The 10,070-nt window shown below is 37.8% G+C and overlaps 1 non-coding gene across 1 annotated transcript; it reads right to left on the minus strand.

Annotated features, from left to right (window-relative positions):
• Positions 1-9,329: 9,329 nt before the first annotated feature.
• LOC130983624 (small nucleolar RNA R71) lies at positions 9,330-9,437 on the minus strand. The gene has a single exon (XR_009087606.1). It is a non-coding gene; the product is annotated as a small nucleolar RNA R71 (small nucleolar RNA).
• Between the last annotated feature and the right edge of the window lie 633 nt (positions 9,438-10,070).

Consider the following 10,070-nt stretch of genomic DNA (forward strand, 5'->3'; position numbering starts at 1 on the left):
GGGAAGGTAAAACAACAGAAGGAAGAATTGAAGAAAATTGATGCTGGTTTCTGGAAAAAGCTGATTGGAAAGCGCAAGGGAAATAGGGATTCAAGTAATCAGGAAGGATCCCAAGACAAAGGAAACAAGGAAGAGAGCATGAGCATTCCAATAAGTAAAAGGTGGTGGAGTTCCCTCTTTGTTTATCTTTTTCAAGTCTTAAATAAGGAAAATCATGTATGAAATAGAACATGCTTCCATGGTAGCTTAGGAACCTTCAATTCTGTCTTTAAGATTTCAGTGTTTAAGTCTAAAGTGTTTGGTTTAAGTCCCTAGCTTTCATCTTCATCTTGCTTATATGTATGCTTGTCCTTTTAAGTCAATTAAAAAGAAAATGTTATGAAAAACAAGAGGGAGTTTATCTTGTGAAGTGAGTTCTTAAGTTTGTGGTATGGTAATTTAATAGCTAAGTTGGTTCACCAACAAGGTAATTAGGCAAATATATGCTCTAAATCACATGCTTGGAACACATCCTTTTGAGACTAACCAAATAACATGATCCTAATAAGAAAAGAGAAAGAACAACAAGAGTTTGAAAAGGAAGGGAAAACAACAAGAAATAAGGCTAGGCACCAAGGGTTTGAATATTAAGGCATATGTCTGTGGTGTTCATGTGAAAGGGATTCGCTTGGATGAATAAGCTCTCAGGGGTGCCTTATCACTTGGTAACTTGGGTTAACTAACCCGGGATTATCAGCTGAAAGTCCACTATCAAGAGCAACCTTTGCTACAGAGCACTTAGTAACCCAAAGAGGTGTTGGACACCAAGGTCTCGAGAAAAAAAAAATAACAAACCATGTGCCTGTGGTGTGCATGTATGGGGGAAAGAGACTTGAGGGAGTAAGTTCTTAGGGGTGTCTCAACACCTAGAACCTTGAACCAACTGGTTCGGGAGTATTGGCTGAAAGCTTATCTTAAAGAGTTGTCCTCTCACAGAGCACTTAGCCTAAAAAGAATGCAATAAACCCTGGAAAAGAGGGGAGGATCAATAAATAAAAAGTTTCAAAGGATTCAATCAAGCAAGTATTCAAGGGCATTATAAGGACCTGAAGACCAATGAAGGAATGAACCCAAGTTGCTATGCATGAAATCCCATAAACCAAGAACTTTACTTCTGTAACAATGGATTGTTCATCTTGTTCTTTCATTCATTTTTTCTATGTTTTAGTACTTGCTTAGGGACGAGCAAGCTTTAAGTTTGGTGTTGTGATGCCAGGGCATCTTGGCCAGTTTCACTGACCTTTTCTTTACTATTTTAGGGTAGTTTTATGCATTTTCTTAGTAAATAAGCAAGTTTTGGATGAAAATACACTTACACCTTGATTCAAGCAAACATTGTGAACTTTACATGATTTCATGAGAATTAGGCAAGAATTGAATGATATAATTGATGATGCATAATCTCATAACTTGGTACAGAGCTTTGATGCACTTTAATTGCTTGATTTCAGGACAAAGGAAGCAAGAAAGAGCCACGTTAGTTGTCACGTTAAGCTAATTAACGTGACCACTAACGTGGAATGGGGACAAACTTGTAGCGTTAATAGAAAAAGTGATCAGCAATAACGCCTTCGACGCCATCATAGCCCACGTTAGTTGCCATGTTAAGTACATTAACGTGGTAGCTAACGTGGAGGAAAAGAGGAGCTCCAACGTTAGTGGTAAAAGTGAATGCCACTAATGTTCCACAAGGCACATTTAGCCACGTTAAGAGCCACGTTAATCTAATTAACGTGAACTCTAACGTGGGGGAAGGAAGCAATCGCCAACGTTAGTGACACTTACCTTTGTCACAAACGTTGGACTAAGACAAGAGTGCCCACGTTAGTGGTCACATTAAGACTACTAACGTGAAGAGTAACGTGGAGCTAAGCATGATGGGTCAATGTTAGTGACACTCACCTTTGTCACTAACGTTGGAGATGGCAAGCACCACCACGTTAGGGGTCACGTTAATCCAATTAACGTAAACTCTAACGTGGGAAGGAGGGGCGTTTGGAGCGTTAGTGACAAAGGTAAGTGTCACTAACGCTCTCGAAGCTTAGGCACGCCCACGTTAAGGGTCACGTTAGTTACACTAACGTGAACTCTAACGTGGGAAGAAAACCCAAGTGCCAACGTTATTGAAAAAGGTGAACGTCAATAACGTTTACAAAGGACCAAGATGGCAACGTTAGTGGTCACGTTAGTGCCAATAACGTTGAAGTTAACGTGGATCACTAGTGGGTTGGAACGTTAGTGGAAAAGGTGATCGTCACTAACGTTCTCGAACCCACATTCTCACTTAACGTTAACACCACTAACGTCCTAACTAACGTCCATGCCTAACTCACACTTTTCTGCAAGCAAAGCTGAGCCCACTGAAGGTTGTAACTGCTTCAACTCAAGATCAAAGGCCCATATCCAAGACTTGAAGAACTAACTAGAATATCAAGAAGAGTAGTATATATAGGAGTAGTTTTGAACTAGAAAGGAGCTTGGCAATTTGGAGAACTACACCTTGTATATTTACTTTTCTGCACTTTTCTAGTTACTGGAGGGAATGTATTCTTTTCTACCATTTTCCATTTCCAGAGCTATGAACAACTAAACCCCCTTTCATTGGGTTAGGGAGATATGTTGTAATTTGATGGATCAATTATAGTTTACATTTTTCTTTCTCTTTCTTTTCTCTTGATTTACTAGAAAGCTTTCGATCTTAATTCAATTGGTTAGTTGTCTTGGAAGAGAAACTCTCCATAATTGGATCTTCTCTGAGCTTTGGAAAAGGGATGAGGAGATCATGCTAGAAATGCTTTCTCATGTTGGACCAAATTGGGGTTTGGACGGATATAGTGACATGTAATCCTCCCAACACTTTGATTTGGAAATACATGTGGTATAATCAATGACCATACTTCATCTCTTTCCATGAGCAATTAAATCATAGAATTGGGCAATTGTTCAAGCTTAAAGAGATTGGGTTACCAAGGAATTGGGATCCAATCACCTAAGATTGTCAAGGAGATCAATGAATGCATTGATTGAGGAAGAGATGAGAATGAATTTGATCCGGAGAATGCAACATCTCCTAAGCCCAATGAATTCCCCATTTCTGATCTTACCCATTCTCTTTAATTTCTGCCATTTATCTTCATGCTCATTTCCCCAAATCCCCATTTAAGATTCTACAATTTACTTTATGCACTTTACTTTCCCGCTATTTAAATTTTTTGCAATTCTCAACTCAATTTCTGTTAGCTCAACTAGCACATCTTTCCAACTATAGTTGCTTGACCAATCAATCCCTGTGGGATTCAACCTCACTGTATTGTGAGTTTTTACTTGACGACAATTCGGTATACTTGCCGAAGGGAAATTTGTTGAAAGACAAGTTTTCGTGCATCAGTACAACAGGGTGTGATCAAACTCTTCCCTATGTCTTTGGCAAATCAAACAGCTAATGCATTAACCAAAACATTAACACCAGCACCATTCTCTGCTGGTCAGTCCAAATTAGTACTCATTGACTTTTAGACTCCCAATTTGAGGGAGGGGTGACTGGGAAATAATAATCAAGTTGGTTAGCGTTGTAATTGCATAGCATGAAGATTCTGCAATAGTAATTAGTTCAACAAAGTTAAAAGAGGTTAGTTTGATAGAGTAGTCACCCGCAACACGTGCAATTAGTTAGATCAAGTGTAGATATTTTGTAGCTAGATTAACTTGTATATATATTGATTATGAGAGCAAAATAAATCACATTTTCACCATTTCTACTAGCTCTTGCATCTTATATCTCTTCTTACATGAGTAAGCACCAACTCACATCACACTTCTCTGTAAATTAAAACAGAGTTTTCCTGCCTGACCCCCTTACAATTGATAAGCATGATGGTTTTATACTTAACTTTGCTTGACGAACATGTCATTGTATGCTGTTTCTTACTTTGCCAAGATATCAATGAGTCACAGGGGAGAAATAGAATCCAGACACAAAATGGCAACTATTTGGACAAAACTCCAATCAAAATCAGAGAAAGCAATGATATTGAAGTCTTTAGAAGCCGAGAAAAGGGCCCGTTTTGCTAGTTCACCCTTGAGGTAGTGAAGAACATTCTAGGCAGGTGCTTGGTAGTAGCACAATCAAAAAATTGGCTAGGTTGCTAATCGCAAAACAAATATCGGATGTGTATTGATTAAATAGATAGATCATATGGGTAATCAATCTTCAATAAGGTGTGACATCATCCAAAGGAGTTCCAAAGATATTGGAGAGCTTGTAGCAAAATTCATAGGGTATTTGTTGGCTTTGCATTGCTCAAAACAAACTCACGAAGCAAATCTAAGGTATACATATATTGATACATTGTTATGCCATGGTGACTCCTAGCAATTTCAAGACTAACGGAGGCCAATCATCGGTCTAGAATTTCTCACAAGAATATGATCAAGTCGAAGTATAGTTCCAAACCAATAACTAGTTATTCGGTCAAAGTTTAGTTTTATTGTCACAAATTCAACCCAATAAAAATAACCGAAAGTATTACTCCCATGTCATCCTCCCTAGAATGTGCAATTGTGTGTATCAAAGTTGGTTGAGGTATCCAGAGTTGATAAGCATAGACAAAAATTTAAACTTAAAAAAACTTAATATGCAAGACTTAAATTGCGAGGGATTAAATCAAAGGTGATCGAAGCATTATCTAAGCAAGTATCAATCTAAAAAGCCAAGGTATGAACTTAAATCTATTCTAAAACTAATTAAACTAACTAAAAGTAACTAAAGCAAGAAATAAGCAAAGGAAGTTTTTAGGTTTTAGTATAATTTGCAAAAGACTCTTGGCTAAGGTATGTGAATCGAGATCACTATCCTTGTCTAATAACCATATAATGACAATTATAAGGAATCAACCCTACTAAGTCTACTCCTATGATTGAAGTACATCAAATAGGCATAGTCAATATCACCCCATAAGTGTCAATCTAACTACCAATTGACTAGAAGATTAATGTTAATGGGTATCAAATTGATTAACATAGACTCTCAAATCATCAATCCAATTAGACCCAATGACTCAAGGTCACTCAATTCCTTTAACTTAGGCCAAGAGTATGAAAAACTACTCCATAATCAAAGAAAATATTTCATCAAATACTTGATATGAACTAATCAAAGACATGAATAAATTGCAAATTAAATAGAATTTAGAACTACCCACTACATATAATCACTATGAAGGACCATAATAAACATAAAAAGAACATAAAACTTCAAATTCAATTAAAGGAAATTCAATATTCACAAGAGTTCAAACTAGAATCATAAGTAACAAAAGTGAATAATTAACAAACAACTATGAAACTAAGAGTGTAACAATGATGAGCGGATAATTTGTATACTTTTTGGCATTGTTTTTAGTATGTTTTTGATATCTTTTAGTTAGATTTTAGTACATTTTTATTAGTTTTTATTTAAAATTCACTTTTCTGGACTTTACTATGAGTTTGTGTGTTTTTCTGTGATTTCAGGTATTTTCTGGCTGAAATTGAGGGACCTGAGCAAAAATCTGATTCAGAGACCAAAAAGGACTGCAGATGCTGTTGGATTCTGACCTCCCTGCACTCGAAGTGGATTTTCTGGAGCTACAGAAGCCCAATTGGCGCGCTCTCAACGGCGTTGGAAAGTAGACATCCAGGGCTTTCCAGCAATATATAATAGTCCATACTTTGTCCAAGATTTGATGGCCCAAACCCGCGAAGCAATCCGGCCTCAGGAATTCCAGCGTTAAACGCCGGAACAGGAATAAAAGTTGGAGTTAAACGCCCAAACTGGCATGGGAGCTGGCGTTTAACTCCAGAAAAGGTCTCTACACGAATTTCCTTGATTGCTCAGCCCAAGCACACACCAAGTGGGCCCGGAAGTGGATTTTTATGTCATTTACTCATTTCTGTACACCTTAGGTTACTAGTTTACTATTAATAGGACCTTTACTATTGTATTAGTAGACTTTGGTAGCTATCTTCACTTTATGCTATCTTAGATCTTTGGGAGGCTGGCCATTCGGCCATGCCTGGACCTTATGCTTATGTATTTTCAACGGTGGAGTTTCTACACACCATAGATTAAGGGTGTGAAGCTCTGCTGTACCTCGAGTATTAATGCAATTACTATTGTTCTTCTATTCAACTCCGCTTGTTCTTTATCTAAGATATCACTCGTTCTTCAACCTATGAACAAGGTGACTGACAACCATTCTTGTTCTACAAGCATTCGAGGCTTTAGTGAATATCTCTTGGATTTCTGATTGCATGATGCATGGTTGATCGCCTGACAACCGAGTGCTCGCCTGACAAACGAGCCAACCATTCCGTGAGATCAGAGTCTTCGTGGTATAGGCAGGACCTGATGGCAGCATTCAAGAGAATCCGGAAGGTCTAACCTTGTCTGTGGTGTTCTGAGTAGGATTCAATGACTGAATGACTGTGACGTGCTTCAAACCCTGAGGGCGGGGGCGTTAGTGATAACGCAAAAGAATCACTGGATTCTATTCCGCGCCTGATTGAGAACCGACAGATGAATTCCGCTATGCCGTGACAGGACATATGCAATCGCTTTCACTGAGAGGATGGGAGGTAGCTGCTGACAACAGTGAGACCCTACACGAGCTTGCCATGGAAAGGAGTAAGAAGGATTGGATGAAGGCTGTAGGAAAGCAGAGAGACGGAAGGGAAGGCATCTTCATACACTTGTCTGAAGCTCTTACACCAATGATATACATAAGTATCACTATCTTTATCTTTATGTCATTTTCGTTCATCATCATACATTTGAGTTTGCCTGACTAAGATTTACAAGATGACCATAGCTTGCTTCAATACTAACAATCTCCGTGGGATCGACCCTTACTCACGTAAGGTTTTATTACTTGGACGACCCAGTGCACTTGCTGGTTAGTTGTGCGAAGTTGTGTAATGCCATGGTATTGAGCGCACCAAGTTTTGGAGCCATTACCAGGGATTATGAGAGTTGTGAAAAAGTATAGTTCACAATTTCGCCGACCAAGTTTTTGGCGCCGTTGCCGGGGATTGTTCATGTTTTGAGCAAGCTTTTGGTAACATCAGAGCCAAGATCCGGCAACAACATCAAATTTTTGGTGTTATTGCCCGGGATTGTTTAGGCTGGACAACTGACGGTTCATCTTGTTGCTTAGATTAGGTATTTTTTTCGAAATTCTTGAAGGTGAATTCTAGAGTTTCATGATGATTTGTTGAAATCTGGCTGGCTGAGAAGCCATGTCTAATCTGATTGGACCGAGGTTCCAACTTATCACCACAAGAGCTTGTTGATTTCGTATCAATCTTGCTGTTGGAGCAGTGATTTGCTAAGGCTTGGCTGACCTTGGTCATGTCTAGTGTTTTGGACCGAAGCTTTCTTTGAAAGCTTGGCTGGCTGTGAAGCCATGTCTAATTCCTGGACCGGAGCCTTAGACTAGCATTGCACTGATTCCTGGAATTCTCATTAAGAATTTTGATACTTTTTTTCACTTAATTTTCGAAAAATACAAAAAAATTTGCAAAACCATAAAATCCAAAAATATTTCTTGTTTGAGTCTAGAGTCTCATCTTAAGTTTGGTGTCAAATGCATGTTTTTGTTATATTTTTCGAATCCATGCATATATTTTGTGTTCTAATCTTTGAATTCTATTGACTTGAAGTATTTTTTTTGTGTCTCATATGCATTCTCATATTGTTAGTGTCAGTAGTACACAAACTGCTAAGTTTGGTGTCTTGCATGCATTGTTATTTGATTCTTGTTGCATTTTGATTATTAAAAATCCAAAATATTTTTAATTTGTATCTTTTCAAGTCAATGATACAAAGAATTGAAGATTTAGAACATACTGCAGAGGAATTATACAGAAAAAGCTGAGCATTCAAAAATGCCCAGTGAAGAAGGCAGACTGGCGTTTAAACGCCAGCCAGGGTACCTGGTTGGGCGTTTAACGCCCAAAGAGGTAGCATTTTGGGCGTTAAACGCCAGAATGTATACCATTCTGGGCGTTTAACGCCAGGATGGTGCTAGGGAGAAGATTTTGTTTTCAAATCAATTTTTTTCAAATTTTTCAAAATCAAATCTTTTTCAAATCAAATCTTTTCAATCAAATGTTTTCAAAATCAATTTCTTTCCTTTTTAAAAGATACTTACTAACAATTAATGATTTGATTGAACATCTCAAATTTGTTACCTTTTCTGTTGAGAAAGGTTTTTAATGTTTGAATCATATCTTTTCTTGTTAGGCAAGTCATCAATTTTTAAAATCATATCTTTTCAAATTGTTTTTAAAATCATATCTTTTCAAATAGTTTTCAAATCATATCTTCTCAATCACATTTTTTTTTCATATCTTCTTAACCACATCTTTTTCAAAATAACTTTCAATCAAATCTTCTTAATTTCTAATTTCAAATTCTTTTTCAAAAATCACTTAATTTCTTTTCCACTTTTATTTTCGAAAATTAATTAAATGTTTTTCAAAATAATTTCAAAATTTTTCACTTGATTTTCGAAAATAAACTTCCCTCCTTCTCACATCCTTCTGTTTATGGAGTGCCACTCCTTCTCAATGCACAATTCGAACCTTATCTAACTAAAGTTCGAATTTATCTTCTCCTTCTTCTTTCTATTTCTCTTTTCCTCTGACACTTAAAGGAATCTCTATACTGTGACATAGAGGATTCCACATTTTCTTGTTCCCTTCTCTTTCATATGAGCAGGAGCAAGGACAAAGGCATTCTTGTTGAAGCTGATCCTGAACCTGAAAGGACTTTGAAGAGAAAGCTAAGAGAAGCCAAAGCACAACTCTCTTTAGAGGACCTGACCGAATTCTTCAAGGAAGAAAACATGGCAGCAGAAAACAACAACAATGCAAACAATGCAAGGAAGGTGCTGGGTGACTTTACTGCACCTACTCCTGATTTTTATGGGAGAAGCATCTCTATCCCTGCCATTGGAGCAAACAACTTTGAGCTTAAGCCTCAATTAGTTTCTCTAATGCAACAGAATTGCAAGTTCCATGGACTTCCAATGGAAGATCCTCATCAGTTTTTAGCTGAATTCTTGCAAATCTGTGACACAGTCAAGACTAATGGGGTTAACCCTGAGGTCTATAGACTGATGCTATTCCCTTTTGCTGTAAGAGACAGAGCTAGAATATGGTTGGACTCTCAACCTAAAGAAAGCCTGGACTCATGGGAAAAGCTAGTCAATGCCTTCTTGGCAAAATTCTTTCCACCACAAAGATGGAGTAAGCTTAGAGTGGAAGTCCAAACCTTCAGACAGAAGGATGGAGAATCCCTCTATGAAGCTTGGGAAAGATACAAACAATTAATCAGAAAATGTCCCTCAGACATGCTTTCTGAATGGAGCATCATAGGTATTTTCTATGATGGTCTCTCTGAACTATCCAAGATGTCCTTGGATAGCTCTGCAGGAGGATCTCTTCATCTGAAGAAGACGCCTACTGAAGCTCAAGAACTGATTGAAATGGTTGCAAATAACCAATTCATGTACACTTCTGAAAGAAATCCTGTGAACAATGGGACTAGTCAGAAGAAAGGAGTTCTTGATATTGACACTCTGAATGCCATTTGGCCCAGAATAAAATATTGACTCAACAAGTCAATTTGATTTCTCAAAGTCTGTCTGGAATGCAAAATGCACCAAACAGTACTAAGGAAGCTTCATCTGAGGAAGAAGCTTATGATCCTGAGAACCCTTCCATGGAAGAGGTAAATTACCTAGGAGAACCCTATGGTAACACCTATAATTCTTCATGGAGAAATCACCCAAATCTTTCATGGAAGAATCACGAGAGACCTCAACAAGGTTTCAATAACAATGGTGGAAGAAACAGGTTTAACAATGGCAAGCCTTTTCCATCATCTTCTCAGCAACAGACAGAGAGCTCTAAGCAGAATAATTCTGACTTAGCAACCATGGTCTCTGATCTGATCAAAACCACTCAAAGTTTCATGACTGAAACTAGAT

This window comes from Arachis stenosperma, chromosome 5 (assembly GCF_014773155.1).
Source record: "Arachis stenosperma cultivar V10309 chromosome 5, arast.V10309.gnm1.PFL2, whole genome shotgun sequence".
Taxonomy (NCBI): domain Eukaryota; kingdom Viridiplantae; phylum Streptophyta; class Magnoliopsida; order Fabales; family Fabaceae; genus Arachis; species Arachis stenosperma.